This window comes from Lepidochelys kempii, chromosome 8 (assembly GCF_965140285.1).
Source record: "Lepidochelys kempii isolate rLepKem1 chromosome 8, rLepKem1.hap1, whole genome shotgun sequence".
NCBI classification, from domain to species: domain Eukaryota; kingdom Metazoa; phylum Chordata; order Testudines; family Cheloniidae; genus Lepidochelys; species Lepidochelys kempii.
The window spans coordinates 76539083-76561191 of record NC_136387.1 but is presented as its reverse complement, the minus strand read 5'-3'; the positions used below and the strand labels follow the sequence as shown (position 1 = coordinate 76561191).

The 22109-nt window shown below is 40.0% G+C and overlaps 1 protein-coding gene across 2 annotated transcripts in view; it reads left to right on the top strand.

Annotated features, from left to right (window-relative positions):
• LRRC8B (leucine rich repeat containing 8 VRAC subunit B) overlaps window positions 1-22109 on the top strand; it is a 44959-nt gene that overhangs the window by 7195 nt on the left and 15655 nt on the right. For both annotated transcript variants that reach the window (XM_073357125.2, XM_073357126.2), the window contains exons 2-3: window positions 15740-15795; window positions 21824-21962. The gene's annotated coding sequence lies outside the window, so the exon portion shown is untranslated. The remainder of the gene's footprint in view (window positions 1-15739; window positions 15796-21823; window positions 21963-22109) is intronic.

Genomic DNA, 22109 nt, shown 5'->3' with positions numbered 1-22109 from the left:
CCCTGCCTGGAGCCCCCTCCCGCACCCTGAACTTCTCATTTCTAGCCCCACCTCGGAGCCCAAACCTCCAGCCAGAGCCCTCACCCCCTCCCACACCCCCACCCCAATTTCATGACGTTCCTAGCCGGCCATACAATTTCTATACCCAGATGTGGCCCTCGGGCCAAAAAGTTTGCCCATCCCTGCCATATATACACAAATGAGTTCCAATCTTAAGTTTCAAAAAGTAACAGAAGTGTCTATAATAAGCAAGCTCTATATGTCCTTGAGGCCTAACCCAAACTAAGTACTAGGGATCTTTTGTTTATATGTAGTAATCCTTACCTCCTCCTCCCCCCCCCCCCCAAGAGTCCAAGCAGCATAAAGTTACAGTTCATCCTTTTTAGGGGGGTTTTATTCCCCCCCCTTCTGCTTTGAGATGCAAACTCAGCTGATAGGATAAATTTTTAAAGGGTCAGGGCAAATAAACCCACTGCCAACTCTTTAAAACAAGTGACATACTTTCTTACAGGCTGTCCTGACTCTTCTGTGCTACCCTCCCAGGAGTCTCAAATTAAATTTAGGGATCCCCTTACTTGTCTCCCATAAAGGAGATCAAAGGGGGCAAACCCGGTAGACTCTTGGGTTATACTCGAACACGCGAATAACAAATAAGGGAGCAATGCATCCCAGTCATTTTTCTCACCAGATACCATAGATCCTCAGCATAGGCTTCAATGTCCAGTTGACTCTTTCTACCAGACTGTGGATGATAGAGGGATGCCTGTTAAGAACAAAAAAGAACAAAAAAAGGTCATCCTGAGTCAGACCAATGATCCATCTAGCCCAGTATCCTGTTTTCCGACAGTGACCAGTGCCAGATTCCCTAGAAGGAGTGAACAGAACAGAGTAATCTATTGAGTGATCCATCCCATGTCATCCAGTCCCAGCTTTTAGCATGCAGCAACTGTCAAGCATTTCATAAAGTCTAAACACATTCTTGTAATTCTGTTGCCTATTTTAACAATACAAACACACAGGTGAGCCAGAGGTTTCCATCTATTTGTCAGTGGTCAATAGAGACATGGGAACTTTGGCAATAGCTGGCACCTGGTCTACCAGCATCACACATACCCATCAATAAGGAATCTGATGATACTAATATAACGTGGCGGTAGGGAGGCAGCTGTTTTTATTAATTTTTGTAGTTTTAATTTAGTTATTAAATAGTGAGTCAAATATTTTATAGACATGATTTACTCAGATGACATTAGAGAGATGCAGCACATTTCAATTTTGTATCCAAAACCAATATTGTGTCACCAACCATAATAAAGTGATACCAGCTTTTTAAAAAATCCCTTAATCATGTTAAATTATAAGATTTCTATAACTTAAAGTAATTCTAATTCCAGTATACAGTTTGATAATGTGTATCTTCCCATTAGCCCAGGAATTGTATTGACAAATATTATAGTTTAGACATTTAATACTGTAATTTTTTAGGAAAATATTGCTCTTTGAAATATGATTATGCTATTAGCACTATAAAATCTAGAAATAAAAATTTTAAATTAAGTCTATCCTGTGAAGAACAACAAATCTGAAAACTCAAATGCTATATATGAACTGAAATAGATTTGTGGAGGGGTGAATTTGGGAACTTAATTGAAATTGTCATGTCTGAGTCTCCAGCCAGTGGTTTTATGTTGATCAAAAGCAGTGATAATTTATGATTTCCAATCTGCAAGAAACGGAGGAGAGTGAAACTAATTCCTGTATTGCTTTGCTTGTGGATTAGCATCATGTGGAAACGAAGTAAATGTTAGACATCTTGTTTAAATATTAACGTTGTAGTGACACTGACCCCAGTTCAGCAAAGTACTAAAGCATGTGCTTAACTGAAGTGGGATGGGATCACTGGTATGCTCAAGTACCTTGCTGAATTGGAGCAATGGTGTCTACATGGCGAGCCTTTCAGCTTCGACAGACTCGGGCTTGCACTACCATGCTAACAATAGCTTTGTAGCTAGTGTGGTTTGGGCTAGAACTCAGGCTCTGAAGCCTAGAGAAGGGGGACCGCTTCAGAGCCTGATCTCCAGCCCAAATTGCAACTTCAGAGCACTGTCTACATAGCTGTTTTTAGCGTGATAGTGCAAGCCCCCCCCCCACCTGAGTCGGTCGACCTGGACTGAGAGGATCGCTGCTGCAGGCTGTGTAGATGGACCAATCAGAGTGCACTCTGTCTCACACCAACAATCTAAAAGTTCACAGGTAAGGACCTCAATCATTGTATTTGCTGAAGTTCTTAATTGACATCAATGTTAGTAAGCTGCTTATACTTGATTCAGAGTTTGTAGTATTTAGATAAAAATTTATAGTGGTGTTTCAAAGGCAACCTACAGAGAAGTGATTGTTCCTGTAATATTGCTAACTGAAGAAGCTGATATTGAATCTTAAAAGTAAAAGATTTTGTCAATCTTAAGCCACTTTTTAAGGAGACTTGAGTAGCGCTCTTGGAAATAACTTAATGCATAATATTTTGCTCTCCATATTATGTAATGTATAACTCAGCCTTGATGGCAGTATAAAAAGTACATGTGTACACAGATATTGAGTCATGTTTTGCATTCACCTTGTGCAACTCAGTGAGATTACTCCAGGTCCTCAGTGCAGCATTTGGCTTTTTGTGTTTGCGCTCCGTTTGAAGACATAAAATTGCTAGTAGTTACATTAAGAGATGACGGTTTTCTCTGTGTGTGTAACAAGATTTATAAAGGGTCATATTTAGGCAATAACAATATTAATGTGTGTTCTAAAGTGGAGGAGGGAAATTGAAGCACTTCATTTATATTTTTTTGGTGTAGTTGACCCTACAGTCCAGCAACAGCACAATATGCAGGGTGTAACATGGATCCAAAGTGCACTGTGGAGGCAGCTCACTCATTATCTGAAGAATGGGAATCTCTTGTTACTTGGCCACCTCAGAAATGTAGTTTTCTCCTTCGCCCCCTCTCTACTTCACAAAAATTGGTTTTATGGCTTAATTTGATACATTTTCACTTTCAGTGCATTCCACTGAATGCATCCGATGAAGTGAGCTGTAGCTCATGAAAGCTTATGCTCAAATAAATTGGTTAGTCTCTAAGGTGCCACAAGTACTCCTTTTCTTTTTGCGAATACAGACTAACATGGCTGCTACTCTGAAACCAGTGATAGTAAGGTGGACTTCAGATTTTTTGCATAACATTTATAAGCATAGTACCCAAGACCTTACAAGATATGTGGACACACAATAGACATGTTATCAATTCTGTACCACCACATCAATTTGTACCACTGTATCACTTTGTAATTACACATCCAAAATTAGTTAATCTTACAAGGCTGACTTTGAATCACAGCTGAGTCTTTTTAGAACCAAAAATATTTCATCTTGTTCAATAAGAGATGCACTAACCACAAAGAACAATTTAGTCAGCTAAAATAAATCAGCTTTCCAATGACCAGGCTAGAGTGATAATATATTCTGTTCTGTAGGGTTGCACCTATACTTACGCTTCTACAGATTCTGTTACAATGTAGGACTCGGAAATAATAAACTCTGAATCTCCTATCTTCCCTTCAGGAAAAGCTGTTTCAAGAGGACAGCTCGCTTACTTATCATTTCAGCAGTCGAAATGTGGGTCACCAGTGTTAGATTTTTGGCTGCGTATGTGTGTTTTTCCTGTGTGCTTCCCCACCTCTGCGCAGACAGCCAGCACAGCAGACCTCAAGCAAACCACCCAATGACCACAAGATCCGTTAAGCTATGAAGGCACCAGGTCAGGTTTATTATCAACAAAGCACAGTAATAGCACCTGGCAGACTTTGAGGATAACAAGGAGTCCGTGGCACCTTAAAGACTAACAGATTTATTTGGGCATAAGCTTTCGAGGGTAAAAAACCCCACTTCTTCAGATGCATGGAGTGAAAATTACAGATGCAGGCATAAATATACTGACACATGAAGAGAAAGGAGTTACCTTACAAATGGAGAACCAGTGTTAACAAGTTTCAGAGTAACTGCCGTGTTAGTCTGTATTTGCAAAAAGAAAAGGAGTACTTGTGGCACCCTAGAGACTAACCAATTTATTTTGAGCATGAGCTTCGGTGAGCTACAGCTCACTTCATCGGATGCATACCGACTTTAGTCTGCTGCAGTTTCCACGGTATGCATCCGATGAAGTGAGCTGTAGCTCACGAAGGCTCATACTCAAATAAATTGGTTAGCCTCTAAGGTGCCACAAGTACTCCTTTTCTTTTAGTGTTAACAAGGCCAATTCAGTCAGGGTGTATGTGGTCCACTCCCAATAATTGATGAGGAGGTGTCAATACCAAGAGAGGGAAAATTGCTTTTGTAGTGAGCCAGCCACTCCCAGTCCCTCTTCAAGCCCAAATTAATGGTGTTAAGTTTGCAAATGAATTGTAGCTCTGTAGTTTCTCTTTCAAGTCTGTTTTCGAAGTTTTTTTATTGAAGGATCGCTACTTTTAAATCTGTTGTTGAAAGTCCAAGAAGATTGAAGTGTTCTCCTACTGGCTTTTGTTTGTTACCGTTCCTGATGTCTGATTTGTGTCCATTTATTCTTTTACGTAGAGAAAAGAAAGGGGGGGAAAAAAAGACTAAATGTCCAAATAAATCTGTTAGCCTTTAAGGTGCCACTGGACTCCTTGTAGTTTTTGTGGATACAGACTAACACGGCTACCCCTCTGATAGTTTATGAGGATACTATGACATGTATGCCCATGACAATGGACACAACTCAAGTGAATGGCAGAACTTTCCATTCCCCTCTCAGCTGGACCAAGACACTCTCTTAGAGATACCTCTTTATACCTTGATACAAATAGCAATAGTCAGGCTCTGAGCAAACATCAGGCTCTGCCTGCTTGCAAGTTCACAGAATCTGGCAAGAACAGGGCTGATATTGCAATCTGATATCAGCCCTGTTCTAGCCACATTCTGTGAACTTGCAAGCAGACAGAGCCTGACATTTGTTCAAAAGTCAGGACTTTTGCTAACTTTGCTTTATATCAGCAAAGCTTGCCCATTACTTTAGCTCAGGCCTCATACCAGGCCTATAATACAAGGGCTTATGTCTCAGGCTCTCTTCCTACTACACCATCTACTGTCAGCAAAACTTAAAAGCTCTTGAAAACTTTCTATACAATGGTTGGTGTTCGTTTTTTTGTTTTGTTTTTTAAATCAGCATTAATCTTAAACTTTTAGCTGTATTTCAATGTGCTGGGAATTGACTTGACATGCATAATGCATGTATTTTTGTAATATACATTTTGACCTGCTAATCTCATTTAGATTTGTTATTCTTAACAACTGTTCTTTTTATAAGGCTGTGTAAATCTTATCACTGTCAGCTTGCTTTTTAGTTCAGATTCAATTATCTTGAAAAATTCTGCTTATTTGTAATAGATAATTGTTCAAGTAATTTTAGCAATATTAAAAGCTATTCTAACCAGAACAAAGTGCATAAAGAATGCATTTAGAGTGCTGGGGTTAGAGTAGAGAGAATAAGCACACTATGGATACTCCAGATGGAATAGTACTGGCCAGGAGTTGTGCGGAGTAGTTAGTGCATAGAGCCATGCTATTTATTGCTGTGGGAGCCTGCTCTTTGATTGCTTGGCTATAATAATAATGCCTAGCTCCTATGTAGTACTTTTCATCAGCAGATCTTAAAGTGCTTGACGCAGGAGGCTTGTATCATAATCTCCATTTTAAAGATGCGGGGGAGTTGCAATAACTTGCCCAAGGTGACCCAGCAGGCCAGGCAGAAGCATTACAATTAGCTGTGCTAGAGACCATAAATAGTTCAATATTATAAAGCTGTTCCAAAAGTGAAGAAATTTAAGTTAATGTAAAATGGAGATGAAGAAAATCCATGACCACTTATACATTTTATAGCACTGGACGTAATTTTTTTTCAGAGCAGAGTATTACATTTCAATCTTAGCTTTTTGGTGTTCAGAGGTCCTAGTATGTTAGAGCAAGACCAGCAAAATCCCTGCAGCTTTTAAATAATTTTCACAGATTTTAAGGCCATAAGGGACTGTTATGGTAATCTGGTCTGACCTCATACATAACACAGGCCATAGAATTTTAGCCAATAATTTCTTCATCAAGTCCTAAACTTCTTTTCTGAGCTAGAAGATCTCTTTTAGAAAGACATCCAGTCTTGATTTGAAGATCTCAAGTAATGGAGAATCCATCACATCCCTAAACAAGTTCTTCCAATGTGAATTATCCTCACTGTTAAAAATTTACACCTTTACATCTAGTTTGAATTTGTCTAGCTTCAGCTTTAATCTGTTAGTCAGCTACTAACAGAACTATTGATCCCTTGTATCCCTACCTTGCACCAAAATATGGAGAGACAACCCTCATAGATCTCATATCTCAGAAACACCCCCTTTGACTGAGAGGTCTGCTTTTAAGGGGTTATCTTTGAAACACTGTAGGCAGGCCCTGTGTGGATTTACAGGAGTGCCTGCACTTCCTGGGATGCCTCAAGGGGTATCTGAAGACACTTTGCTTGGTTTTCAGTGAGCTGGGTGAGACATCAGAAAATATTTAAGAAAAAAAAAAACAGTAGAGACTGTGTAAGATGAGGGCCACAGAGCAGAGACCCTTTCCTTACCCTAGGAGTGTTTTTCTTTCTCTAGGAGATGTCTACACTGCATCTGGGAGCAAGCCTCCCAGCCTGGGACCACATACTTGTGGTAATGGGGCTCCTACTAGTGCTCTAAAATTTGTGTTGATGTTGCTCTTTGAGCTGGAGCTCAGGCCTTCAAGGTCACTCCCCACAATCTCATAAAGCTGGAAGGTGTGTCTCTTGGCTCTGGACTGGCCTGTGCAGTACTGAGGTAGGTCAGGATGAAGGAGCTCCATGTCTGGGGCCTGCATAGCTATGTAAGGATTTGGGGAGCCAATTGCAGATCCTCATCTTTCTGTCTGATGTGGACCTGTGGTGATTACAGTAACCCTGAAGCACCAGTCAAGTCTCATAGGGCTGCCATACTGGGAAGGAGTAGAGAAAAGAAGGGGCTGGGGGAGTCCCCGAGCTTATAAAAAAAGTTTCCTTGGTATGGGATGTTTGTAATGACGGTGCCTTGAATCCTATGCTTGGTGACAGCTCTGTTTCAGAGTTGGCAGCCAGGAGTACTGAGTTAGGGCAAGATAGCCCCCTTTATAGGGACTCTTCTCTTTCCCCTTCCCCCAGGTTCAAACTTTAGGTAGCCACTGAGAATGCACAGCATTTTCCTAATACCCTTTTTCAGAGTCGCTGGGGGTGAAATCCATGATATCAAAATTAAGTTGCTGCATAACATTCACCTCAATGCAGAGGTTTCTCCCCATCTCCTCACCCCCCTGCCCCCCACGATTTGGTTATGGATTTGCAAAATAGACCCAGGAGCTCTGTACTAAGGCTGGATTTTAGCCCTAAATGCTGTAGGATTCAGTTCTTTATCATTGTAGCTTGGCTTGCCGAGTAGTAGTAGCACACGTTTGTTTGTTTCTTAAATACAGATTAACTTTGAATTATTTATTGTATCCTTATATTCCTCTGTCTAAGTGGTTCCCTCTGAAGTGTTTGTGCATTAAGGATGCATCACTTCCCTGGCTATATTTGATATCAGCATTAACTAGATCATACGATGGGATGGTGGTAGCAATGGCTAATGTTTTTTCATTATATGATCCTGATAAAATATCATTCTGCTGTCTGAAAGTAAGAGAAATATCCATGGACTTTTTTTGTCTGTATTATTTTCCCTTGGAGCAAATCTTGCAGAACCAAAATCCCCATCAACTATAGCAATTAGCCCCTTCTCCAAAGTGTAAACTAAGTTAGTGCATGTACCGCTGGAAGACATAGAAGGGGACAGCTAATAAGGAGACTGGGAAGGGGTCTGTACCCCAGAGGCGCCATCTGCTGGTTGAGTGAGAGCATGACAGATGCTTTTCTGTCTTGCGCACCTGATGATAGCCACTCCAGCCCCGCAGTGGTCTGTCCCCTCTGTGATTCAGCCCTCCATTTGGGGGCACAAGTTGTGTCCGCCCCTTCTGGGGTATGTAAAAAGTCCAACAAATGCTAGTTCCACTGCCCAGCAGGGACTTCAGGCTTCACCTAGCCAAAGTCCCAGACTCAGGACTCTCTGGGTTATGGAGTCTTCCTCATCCTGAGTCTAGTCTTGGGGATAGGCTTTTTGCCACCAGCCCCATTAGGAGGCAGGTTGGAGAACCCAGGACCACCCTCTACACCAGGTTCTGATCCAGGACCCCAAGGTAGGCAACTGAGTCCTGCACCCTGGAGTGCTGTGCAGCTGCCTCCTTGGATCACTTCCAACCAGCCTCCCAACACAAGAGGGAACAACAAAGCCATGTAAACAAAATAAATCAAAGAATAAGTCTCCCACCTTGCAGAGTCCTTTTCCCTGAGCAGGTCAGACCATCAATAGTAAGGGGCTTCCTACAGTGCTCCTTTTGCAGCGCTTCAGGTTGTAGTTCTGCTTACCTCCCTAGGCTGCCCGTAAGTAGAAAGGGAACAGAGTAGCTCAAGGTCCTCCTCCAGCCTGTGCATGCACTGCAGGTGTGGCTTGTACACCCCACCTCAGAGATCCATACAAAGTTTCAATCAGGAAGCAATTCCTCTAGCACTCTTCAGTAGTTTGGGTTGTCAGAATAACCAAAGCGAGGCTCCGAACTGAATAGTCCAGCAATGTTAGTATTTTACAGCTCAGCATCCATAGGGCTGCAGTAAGAGAAACTGAAATGGGACATTGCCCCAACTCACTGGGTAGAAAATAGCTCCAGCAAATTCTATGTATTGGATACTTGATTATATTTGTAGTCTTTCCACCTCTCAATCTTTCTTTGTCATCACACTTTCTCCAGTGTGCCATTGTCAAACATGCTCACCAATGGCTCTGACCACATAGTCAGCTTAGGGCAGACAGCCCTGCAGAGTGGAATTAAATTTTTTTTTTTTAAATTTAAATACATTTTTCTTTTAAAAAAATATAAACCTACTTAAAAGTATGACAAGTTATGTTAAAGCCTCCCTCAACTTACTACAGAGTAATTGTTTAAATAAAAATAAAATACACACAGACAGATTTCAAAATGGAAGTATTAGGATGGAAGTCCAAGTCCATGATGTGGCTGACAAAATCCAGGAAACACAGCTTCATTAGTTTGGATGCAAGCAGAGGATGAATGAAAGGGATATGCTGAAGATAGCTTGGCAGAAGAGGGTGCTAGAAAAGAGAAACTGAGGGAGCAGTGGATAGATTGCATCAAAGAATATAAGCAGGTGGACCTTAATGCTACCTCCAATGGACAGAGATCGTGGATGCTTACACAATGATCTGACCTCAGTTGAGGGGATAAGGAGAAGAAGAAAGATTTAAATTTAAAAAAAAACATTCCAGCTGTACATTTGCTGCTGAAGTTCTGAAGAACATCACATCACATCACTGAACTGGAGGAAGTCACTGGGTAAGCACCTTAAAACAGAATTTTTGAAGTGTTAAACCAATCTTTAACAGCAGTAGCAGGAGAATGGAGAATATTTTCTTCATTTAAATTTATTCAGCTAATTCAGATTAATGCTTTAGAACATAAGAACAGCCATAATGGGTCAGACCAGTGGTCCATCCAGCCCAGTATCCCGTCTTCTGACGGTGGCCAGTGCCAAGTGCTTCAGAGGGAATGAACAGAAAAGGTAATGATCAAGCGATCCATCCCCTGTTGCTCATTCCCAACTTCTTGCAAACAGAGGCTGGGGACACTTCCGAGCATGGTTTTGCATCCCTGCCCATCTTGGCTAATAGCCATTTATGGACCTATCCTTCATGAACTTATCTAGTTTTTTTTTTTTAACCTTGTTATAGTCTTGGCCTTCACAAGATCCTCTGGCAAAGAGTTCCACAGGTTCACTGTGCATTGTGTGAAGAAATAGTTCCTTTTTGTTTGTTTTACACCCGTTGCCTATTAATTTCATTTGGTGACCCTAGTTCTTGTGTTTTGAGAAGTACTAAATAACACTTCCTTATTCGCTTTTTCCACACCAGTCATGATTTTATAGACATCTGTCAGATTCCCCCTTAGTTGTCTCTTTTCCAAGCTGAAAAGTCCCAGTCTTATTAAACTCTCCTCATATGGAAGCTGTTCCATACCCCTAATCATTTTGTTGACCTTTTCTGTACACTTTCCAATTCCAGTATATCTTTTCTGAGATGGGACAACTAGATCTGCATACAGTATTCAAGATGTGAGTGTGCCATAGATTTATATAGAGGCAATATGAAAATTTCTCTCATTATCTATCCCTTTCCTAATGATTTCCAACATTCTGTTAGTTTTTTTGACTGCTGTTGCACTTTGAGTGGATGTTTTCAGAGAACTATCCATGATGACTCCAAGATCTCTTTTCTTGAGTGGTATCAGCTAATTTAGACCTCATCATTTTATATGTATAGTTGGAGTTATGTTTTCCAATGTGCATTACTTTGCATTTATCAACGTTGAATTTCATTTGCCATTTTGTTGCCCAGTCAACCAGTTTGTGAGATCCCTTTGTAACGCTTCACAATCTGCTGTGGTCTTAAGTGCAATTGAGTAGTTTCATGTCATCTGCAAATTTTGCCACCTCACTTTACCCCTTTTTCCAGATCATTTGTGAATATGTTGAATAGTACTGGTCTCAGTACAGACCCCTAGTGGACACCACTATTTACTTCTCTCCATTCTGAAAACTGACCATTTATTCCTACTCTTTGTTTCCTATATAGCAATCCATTTCTGATCCATGGGAGGACCTTCCCTCTTATCCCATGACAGCTTACTTTGCTTAAGAGCCTTTGATGACAGACCTTGTCAAAGGTTTTCTGAAAATCTTCACACTATATGCACTGGATCCCCCTAGTCCACATGCTTATTGACCCCCTCAAAGAATTCTACTAGATTGGTGAGGCATGATTTCCACTTACAAAAGCCATGTTAATTCTTCCCCAACCAATTGTGTTCATCTATGTGTCTGATAATCCTGTTCTTTACTATAGTTTCAACCAGTTTGCCCAATACTGAAGTTAGACTTACCAGCCTGTAATTGCTGGAGTCGCCTCTGGGACCTTTTTTAAAAATTGCCGTCACATTAGCTATCCTCCAGTCACCTGGTACAGAAGCTGATTTAAATGATAGGTTACATACCACAGTTAGCAGTTCTTCAATTTTACATTTGAGTTCCTTCAGAACTCTTGGGTGAATACCATCTGGTCTTGGTGACTTATTAGTGTTTAAATTAATCAGTTTGTTCCAAAGCCTCCTCAAATGACACCTCAGTCGGGGACAGTTCCTCAGATTTGTCACCTAACAAGAATAGCTCAGGTTTCATTTAAAGTTGAGAAACCATCTGGGGTTGAAAAAGCAGGAAAGCTTGTTTTTCCCCTTTCAATCTCTGAATAAAAATGAGGTTGAGATCTATTTCTGAAGTCTTGAAGGATATAGTAACCAGTTCTGTTAATTAACTGACTGAATTATCTGTAGTATTAAATATCCAGGTCATGTAAGGTAGTTTTATTTAACTAATAAACAATTTTTTCCATCCAAATGCAGTTTGATTCTAATTACAAATAAAAAGAAAAGGAGTACTTGGGGCACCTTTAGAAACTAACAAACTTATTTGAGCATAAGCTTTCGTGAGCTACAGCTCACTTCATCGGAACTGTAGCTCACAAAAGCTTGTGCTCAAATAAATGTATTAGTCTCTAAGGTGCAACAAGTACTCCTTTTCTTTTTGCGAATACAGACTAACACGGCTGCTACTCTGACCTTTTACTTGCTAGATTATGATTAATTTACTTGTAATTACAGGTTTCATTCACCGTTTTTTAACATCATAAAAAGTGTAAAAATTAAGAATCTGAATAAATGTATGTTAAGTCATATAGTTGTTTAAATATGTATAGATATAATATATCTTGCTGGCTAGCAAAAAGTACCAAATCTAGTGTAAATGCTTATATTTAGTTGCAAATTAACTTGTAATGGTTACCAATCAATACAAATCACACCTTCTTTAGGAAAATAACTAAAGTACAAATGTAAAACAAGATTATGTTGCTTGATATATTAATTGTTTGTTGATTAGGTTTTTGTTTTAGTTTTAGTCTGTATAATATACAGAATCAGGCTCAGTATTATCAGAGTTACAGCTCTGGGAGCTCCATAGGGCACAACAGTGACAACAAAAACACACACTCGGGGAAGACAATCAGTAACTGTACAAATTTGATGATAATGATGATAGTCCAATAAGTAAAACAATCCAAACAAGTAAAGTGAGATAGTATAGTATAGAGTGACTGGCACCATTACATGTATATACTCACCCTATTCATGGGGACAGCTCTAGAGCAGGGATCTCAAAGTCCCGGCCCGAGAACCTCGCCACTGCGGCCCGCAGAGGAGAGACGTATGCAGACACCGCCCCCCGCAGCTCCCATTGGCTGCGGGAGAGGAACAGAGATACCATCACTAGTTGCTGGGCAGAGACAGCCGGGGAGACAGCATCATTAGTTGCTGGGCAGAGTTAGCCATTGAGGCAGCATCACTTTTTTCCACAATGAATATAAACAAGTCAAAATACCGAATACAACTATCTGGTGCACACCTTGCTGCAATTCTGAAGGTTTCAACTGCTCAGTCACTGAGGCCAAACACCAACAAACTGACAGAACTGAAGCTTTGCCAGGTGTCTGGCAAACACTAAAAACTCTCTGGCAGGCGACGAATTGTATAAAGTTGTATGACAGTTTTTATTATTTCTAAGAAATTTGAAATAGAAAATGTTTGTTGTATTTTTTCTGAACGCCATCTTCAGTGACATTGGCTCGCTGGGAGGATTTGAGAACTGGCACTGGCCATAAGATAAATTGAGTTTGAGACCCCTGCTCTAGAGGGTGAGACGGATCCTAGTCTGACTCTCTGGTATGCTGATGAAGAACTCCAATGGCTGTATCTGAGACCAGATGTTTGATAGGCCTTTTGCTGGTCCTTATGCATATGTACAAATAGTTTTTCCCTCCTTTACCATATCTTCACTTTTTCACTCTCATAACATTGGGGTATCCTTATCCTGTAGGTTAGTACATTAATTAGGCAAAGCTCATTAGTATATACATCAGTTGAATTACTATGGTTACCTGCAGTTGAGCATCTGCTGATGTCCCCTTCCAAAAATACTCGAAACTGGTGCAATCTGCCTTCTTGTGGTTACCTACCAGCAGATTGCAACACTTGTTTATTGTTTTGTAATAGTCACAAAGTCTTGTGCCATCTCGTGACTTAAGGTCACTATTAGTTTAATTACATATGCTAATTTATTGAGCAGCTATTCCTACTCAGGCTATAAGGCTTTATGCTAACTACTTAAGCTGCTATTATAGATCCAGGCCTATAGCTCACTTGTGTCCCTGCTATCAGTTCCTTATCCTTTTATCTTCTAATTTCTACTGTAATTATTACATTTAAATCAAGATATCCTGCCTGCTGATTTTAAATCATAATTAAAAACAGTCCACCCTGTAGCCATGCATTCACACTGACAGCCACCTTCTTCTCAACTCCTAACATACTCTCTACAGTTCTACTTGATTTTCTAGCTGTGAAGAAGTCCAAACCTAAATCCTTCTTTTTTCCAGTCTTCTCTCTCAGGGCCTTGTTACAATAAGGAATCGCTTCATAACTGGATCCAACCTCCGATCAAAGGCAGGGCATATAGTACTGGAGTTGCCTTTGTTATACCGATAAAATAAAAACCAGCAGGATCTTCTTAAAGGGGAAAAGGCAAAATTCACCACATTTATTGTGAATACAGAAAGAATCATAGTAAGCAGTTAGTTATAGCTATAACATTCCATTCAATCTCATATTTATTCACACTTTCATTCATACACACACACACACACACAGAGGTTCTGCAAGGTTGTTATCATAGTTACCAGCCTTAGAGTTGCTCATGCCAAGCCACTGGCCAGGTGGCCTGGACATGAGGAGGGAGCAGGGCCTTGTCAGATGCTCATCTGATGCTCCTGGAAGTTGGTTTGCAGAATCAGACCCCCAAAGCTCTCACTTTCTAGAGTCCATTTTTATAGGAATTTCTTCCTATGCCAGTCTATGGGAATTGCTTCATCATGCTGTTGCTGAATCAATCAGCAGATGGCACATTCCTGATGGCACCGTGCTGCTAGATGTTATCTTGTTCTTTGGTTCTCCCATTCTTGAGGCTGTTGGGTGGATTCCAGTCTGCCCTCCGGGGGTCCTCTGGTTATTTCCACTTGATGCCTTCTTCAGCCGATGGACACTGGATTCTTAGGCTGGCACCTCCCTAATCATTCAGTTATTATCCACACCAAGCATCCATCCACATACATCCTCTATCTCTATTTTAATCACAATTGTTAACAAAGCAAGATGAATACAACGAAAGGGCAGGGAGTCTCTGGGTGCTGTTTCTGTTGTTAGAGTATTGTTTTGAGTCTCTCTCTGCATGAGTAGTTGTTATTACAAAGAATTGCTTTGAGAACAGACTCTGTCTTAGAATGTACTAACGCAATTAGCAGCTTGCAAGTTTCACACACAGAGGGAGAGAAACAGTACCAAAAACCAAGAGACCTCTTAATTAGTAATACCCTGGAATTTAAACTCTGGGGAATTAAACTCATTTGTGATTTTAATAAAGAACTTCTTTAATATGATCCAACACCTTTAGCAACAGTCAGAGAAAATACTTGGCTTTTTAAATTAAATCAGTGTAATTATATAAACTCCTATCATGAAAACCCTCTCAATGTGGATGCAACGGGAAAGATCGTAAAGAAGTTAGTCATATAGAATAAAACTGAGTTGCCAGATTCAAGCAGTAGGATGGGTACATAATGCTCTTGCAATCCATTTTATGTATATTCAGTAAAACAACTAGGGAACAAGCTAGCTTTTATCTGTAAGGGTACCCTAATATGTGTGCATTGAGCATTGTTCGATTAATTCTTATTCTTCCCACCCACATTCTTTGTACAGTTTGCGAACTAATCTCTCTTGCTGTGCTCAAGTGTCCCTTCTCGAGGGCTAACGTGAATTGGTTTTCCATTTGCCAACTTGCAGAGTTTTGCCTGTCTGTGTATTTGGACTGCTTTGTGTTTTCTTGATACACTTTAATGTTTTGCATATTGGATTTTTTTGCATGGTGCTGAGATACCGAGTGATATTTAAAAGCGTCAGATGCTCTAGTGAGGGAAGGCCATATATTTGAGTTCTGTGAAGTGTCACTATTTGAAACTCTTTTCCCCGCTAATTGATGTGCTTGATGTTTTGACTTGCCTGAACATACTGTGGGGGGAGAGATAAGAAAATACTAAAATAAGTTGGTAGAGCATTGTCCTTTACATTAAATATAGTAACTTCTTCACACTGAAAATAAACAAGAGCTGACTTTACACCATGCCACTAGGTGGTGGTTTGGTTAAATTGGTCCTATTTTCATTTTGTAAGAATGTTGGAAGTGGTGATTTCCAACAGAATCAATTTATAAATCTTATATTCTCTATAGTGTACCGTTTAAGGTTTTTTAAAGCATTTATTTATATTGAAAAAAGTTCATAATTGTCCATGTGTAATAACTAGTTTGTGTTATCTCTACAGGAGTTGTCAAGCAGAAATTCCAACACCAGAGCTCCTAAGTAACTGGCATTCATCAGGTAAGACCAGTGTTTTGAATACTGAAAAAACTCTGACTTATCTCTCTTTGTATTTAAAATAAGATAAGCAAAGGTTTCATCACTTCAGAAACTAAGTGAAAGGAGCAAGTGCAGAATTCTTCTGCTTAGCATTTAAAAAATGAATTGCACTATAGACTCTATGTGGGTGTATAGACCAAATTACTAAAAGAAGAATCAACAGGCATTGTAATGAGGTCAGATAAATCATGAAGAGCAAATAAAACCTATGCCTTTATAATAGCAAAGAATTCACCATTTGGATTCCCCGTAAAATTGATCTGGAGCAGTCTCTGCAAGATAACTTCTTATATCTGCCTTTTCTATATTCAACATTTTAGATGCCATAGATTAGGACTTTTGCTTCAGAACTTGTACAAATCTTTGTCAGGCAAATTTGTAGTTAATAAATTAAAGGTACAACCATGTTTCATTGACAAAATATTTTAAAGGGTTACTGTAAGTGCTCTTCAGAGTAAGCTTAGGTTTGAGGAGGGGGGTTTAAAACTAGTAGGATGAACATAAATATTTTGACACATTTGGTTTAGATCTGTATTTCTACTAGTTTAATAGCACTTAGAGCCAACTGCTTGCCCAGACCAAATCTGTATTTTTCCTGCCAAGTGGACAAACAGAACTATATGTTATGTGCTTATACTGAAAGAATGAAGAGACCACGGTGTCTTAGAGCTTGTTTATATGGGAAAGGGTTTTTTTTCAGTATAACTTTAGCATTTTTTGGAATAAATTGCTTTGTGTCCATGCAAGCTTTTTGTTTTCCAGTTTTCTGGCATCTGATCATGCTTTAATTAATCTGCTTTGGAAATGAAATAACTCTATTATGGAATGAGTTACACTGCTAAAAGGTTCATGTGTATGTATCCCTATTTTTAATTAACCATCCTGTTTCAGGTAGTCCTTCCACTCTTCTGGCGATATCTGCATGGCATTGCAGAAGTAACGCCGGTGGCTGTCTGCCAACTCATCCAAAGCCTCCCGCCTGCATGATTGCTAGTACATCTGGTATACCTTGTTCGTATTAATGATAGTCAGGATCGTAGTGCTCAGCAGTGCTTTTTCCATTATGTGCTGCCTGATGTGTTTGGGCAGTTGGAAAATCGTCCTGGCCCACTAAAACCAGATGAGTTTATGGGATACCAGGAGAGGAATCATGGGAGTTTTTCTGTTTTGTATTTCTGTTGATCCCAAGTCCCAGCATTCCAGTAGGTTTTGGTAGGTATCCCACAATGCTCTGTGAGAAAAATCCCTGAACGGATAAAGCCTGGCAGCAGAACATGGGATATCTGCCCAAAATGCAGAGCAATTATTTTAAAGAAAAAGTTGAGCCATGTGGACACAGTGATTCATAGTAGATAGGTTTCAGAGTGGTAGCCATGTTAGTATTAAGTTGGCATCAACAAAGTGGTGTGGATGCACTATCCTGATACTTATGACAGTATAACTACAGTGCAGGGGTCGGCAACCTTTCAGAAGTGGTGTGCTGAGTCTTCATTTGTTCGCTGTAATTGAAGGTATCGCGTGCCAGTAATAAATTTTAACGTTTTTAGAAGATCTTTCTCTATAAGTCTATATTCTGTAACTAAACTATTGTTGTATGTAAAGTAAACAAGGTTTTTAAAATGTTTAAGAAGCTTAAATTAAAATGCAGATCTTATCAGTTTAGTGCAGTGGTTCTGGAGTGGAGTGCGAGATGCCCTTTCTGGGGGTGTGAGACATGCGAGATTTTTTTAGAAGGTAAATCACTGAAAACACAAGTTAAGCACAGGCACATAAGTACAACTACTTTGTTTCATCAAACCTATGTATTTATTAACATTATACATTTTTTTAACGATTCCTGTAACATACGAACAAAGTTTTTAAGCTAATTGTAGTGTAATTTGATAAGGGGTGAGAGAGCATATTTTGAGAACTCCAGACCGTCAGTGCGCTGAGCGGGGCTGGGTGTAGTGTATTAAATTGCACCCCACAGGAATGTGCTACTTACAGTGTATTACTTACGGCTGCCGGTCCTGATGCTCTGAGTGACATGGTAAGGGGACGGAAAGGTAAGGGGTGGTTGGATAGGCGTGGGAGTCCCGGGGGGGGGGGCCTGTCGAGGTTGGGGGTGTGGATGGGGTCGGGGGGGTTGGATGGGTGGAGGATTCTGAGGGGGGCAGTCCAGGGTAGGGGGTCCTAGGAGGGCATGGTCAGGGGATAAGGAGTGGGGAGGGGGGTTGGAGTTGGATGGGTCAGGGTTTGAGGGGGGCAGGAAGTGGGCTGGCTGTTTGGGGAGGCACAGCCTACCCTACCGCTCTGTAGTATATTAAATTTCTCCCCATAGGAATATGCTACTTACGGTGTACCACTTACAGCTGCCAGACCTGATGCTCTGCAAGTAGCACATTTCTACAGGGAGAAATTTAATACCCTACATTGGCGGACAGTCCCAGCCGCCGGCCCCACTCAGCCCACTGCTGGCCTGGGGTTCCGTTCACCCAGGACAGCAGCCGGGACCCCAGCTGGCAGCAGCGTGCCAGTAAAAATTGGCTCACATGCCGCAGGTTGCCAACCCCTGCTATAGTGGGAAAACCTACACTGGGAAAAATTTTCCTTTGTAGGCAGGCCCTAAGTTTCATTGCCTGACATGCTGGGCTAATATTCAAAATGTAGCACCTCACCATATGAACGGGACAAAAGTCTTCTGTGTGCCTTATGTTTCAGGTCTCAGTAGTAAACTAGCAATGGTCCACATGACTCAGCTTACACAGAACTTGCAAGAAGGTAATAAAGATATGGCCAAAAATATCTGCTTATGGTGAGATGGTATAATTTACACTGCCAGACACCCAGCATAAAGCACATGGTGCCTATTGAGGACTTGAAGAGAAAAGCACAAATTAAACTCTCCACTCTAAAATAGTGAAACTGAAGGAAATCTAGCTGGGAAGGTGATATCTTCACTATGTAGGTTTGAAGTAAGGAGAGGGTTTAGCTACTGAGACATAATTATGCTCTCCAGCAAGATTTCTCAGGGTATTAATTACTTGCCCTTATTACTTAAGGATTTCAAGAGGTTAGAATAGTTTGTTCTAATAATTGGGCTGGTATCTATTTACAGTTATTTCACAGATTAAAACAAAGAAATCTGTCCCTACAGTGCTTTTGCAAACAGTAGGGTGTACCCTTATGACTGGATATAAAAACTTCCAAACATAGACAAGAAAAGGACAGGGAGCCACAAAGCTGTGTTTAAATGTAGTAATCAATCTGTAATTATTTGGTAGGTTTTAGAACAGACTTTTATTCTATTGCTACATGCTGAGGTGTTGGGCACTTCCACCACACTGATTGCATTGCTCAGTTTCATTCATGGAACAATCAGTTGCAGGGTTAATTTGATAAAACTTATTGTCATTAGCAGTCTTGTGTGAAATTAACAGATACATAAATAAGCAGAATTTTCTGCACAAAGATGGAAAAACACTGAGGGCCGATGAAAGAAAGCAAGTAAAGTAAAAGAAAGAAATGAAGAGTGTGAAGCTAATTTATTTCAAGAATAAAGGAGCAGATGGTATCGCCAATTACGAAGGGTGTGATCCAATGCCCAATGAAGAAACACTCACTTAGGGGCATGAGATTAACCTCTAGCTGCCATTTATTTTGCAAACCATTCTCCTGGCAAGGCTCTTGTCCCTCCCCTGGCTGACAATTGTCTTAGACTTTCTCTACGTGGGAAAGTTGCACTAGTTTAACTTAAATATTCTAAAACTGATTTAGTTAAACTGGTGGAAACTCCTGTATAGACTTGCTTATTTTGATTTTAGTTTGAACTGATTCCCAATCAGTTTTCAAGCGAAACTGCAAAAAGCCACAGTTAAACGAATATAAATTTCTGTGTGGACACATTTATTTTGGTTTAAATTCACATTTCCTGAAATGTTAAACTGCAACTTTACTCTCAGCACTCCGTGATCGGGATTGTCAACCGTTCATACTCTTTGAGTTGAAACTAGTGACACCCAGTTGGGCTGGCTGCTGCAGGAGTGAATCGGCAGAGTAATTCCACACCAACACAGCATCCTAGAACTTGACACTGCATCACGTGGCTTTTGAATGCTGAGAAATTACTTAAAGAATCTCTGACGTTTTCACGTGTGAATCATAAACAGGATCTGTTTTAAAAAAAAAAAAGATCTTGTCACAGCTTACAGTGAGTTTTCTTTTGTGATTTGGACTACTTCTGAAGCTTGTTCAGAGCTTTGTGAAAATTGCAGCTCAAATAGACTATTTCCCTCTCGCCCACCGCTGAAGATTAAAGGCCAAAGTGACCGATGATGTAATCGGGCAAAAATCTCCATTGACGAAAATTCATGATGGTTCAGTTCAAAGTCTTGTAATCATTTCCATCTCTTCTACAGTCTTGATGTTTTGGTACAGTTGATCTTATTAGTGGTTGCTTACTTGACCAACAATAAACTGAATCCTTTGTAGTCAAACACAAACTGTTCTTCACTGAGTGTGGGAGAATACTCTACATCTTGAAGGATTGCTGAGATTTAGTCACTGTAATATGTGATCAGTTTACTTTTGGTCAAACAAGGAATACAGCCTCTTCTTTTAGAACGTTTTAGCAGCACATCAGTAGGTGAGGCAATACATTGAAATAAACCTAATCTAGCTCAGTTCAAATTTTAAAATGAAAAGCAGTTGATTGGAAGGTACAAGTAGATGATTTTGTTCCAGTCTGCTTAGGATGTCGTGTGTATTCTCTTGCATAATATTTTGTATGGAAAATCAAGCAGTTCAGTGCTAGGGTTGTCATTGTGACACCCCACTTGCTGAGCGTGGGTCTGATTTTAAGACCTCACCCATATATTAATAGACAGACCCTTCATTTTAGAACCAAAAATGCTCAAGCCTATGGATTGTATCAGTGTTTGAAACCATTTTCCAACAATATTGCGAACAAATGTCAGTTCTATCCAGTGCTAATAGTGTTGGGAAATGGTTGTTTAGCACAGTTACAGCAACAGTATGTGTTTAAGAATATGCATGCTGTAGTTTCAATAAGGGGTTTCCTCTCATAGGTTATTGAAACACTAGTATTAAGAGTTTTCTGCAAGGCAATTGTGATTCTGGTCTCAAAGACCTTCTGCAGAGATTTATTAATGTTGCAGAATTTTACATTTTTATTGGTTGAATTGAATATAAAAGGATAAATGTTCATACATGTTCTATTTCTCACTTACAGCATCCTCCAGAAAGAGCTAGGAAAGGGTTTGTCTTAATTTTGTTGTCTTAGTCCCAATTGTGCTTAGTGCTGTATAGACACAGAAAAACACAATATCTACTGTAAAGAGCCTACAATCTAAACTGCATGAAAACAAAGACGGAATTGTTCAAACAAATATGATGCAACATTGAAAGGCCAAACGTCAAGTCATGTAGAATTTTTATAAATATACTGGTGGGTGTAATGCTGAAAGAATTAAGGAGCCAGTTGTGCAATTGAATCTGCCTGGATTGTGCAGCAGTCTGTTGACTTTGGTGGAGCCTGACACACAGTCAGTCTACCCATGGAGTTTTGATTGCAGAGCTAGGTCCTTTGTTTTTAAAGACTGGATTTGGAGTTGGAGTACATGGTTGTAATGAGAAGGATGGAACAGAGGCAGCATGAAAAGTGACGTGATGATGAGTGAAAGAAGAATAAAAATAGGGTTTGTGTGATTTGTTTCCTTGTGGATTCACACTTTCTCTTAGTATGGGAATACTGTGAGTGTCTAATATAGTTCCTATCACTCAGATTTCTAAAAATTATGCCTTATGTAACTTTAAGTTCAAATTTAGTTTCTCGCTTGAAGTCTTTATTTGCTTTTGAACATTGCTTTTCCTCCAAAGCTTCTGCAATTAGTGTTGGAGGTCAGGAACTACAGCTTGTCTAATCAGTGACCTGGCAATAATAGTACTGGATACATTTTAAGTAAAAATTGTTGGTGTCTCTTATCAGGGCCAGAAAGTACATCCTGTCTCACTGGAATAACAGAAGGGGGCCTTCTGAAAGACGCTGGTTGAAAAGACTTGATGCGTGTGCTCTTCTGGAAAAGAGAACCTACAGAATTAGAGAGTCATCTAAAATGCTTGACAAGGTGTGGACTACATAAATATGTTTTCATTGGTTAATGAATGTATTGTAATTTGAGCCCAATAATACATAACAGTGGGCTCATTAAAGACTGCTAGTTATGAATTGTCAACAAAAAGCAATATCTCTTTAAAAGTAGAACTGAAACTCC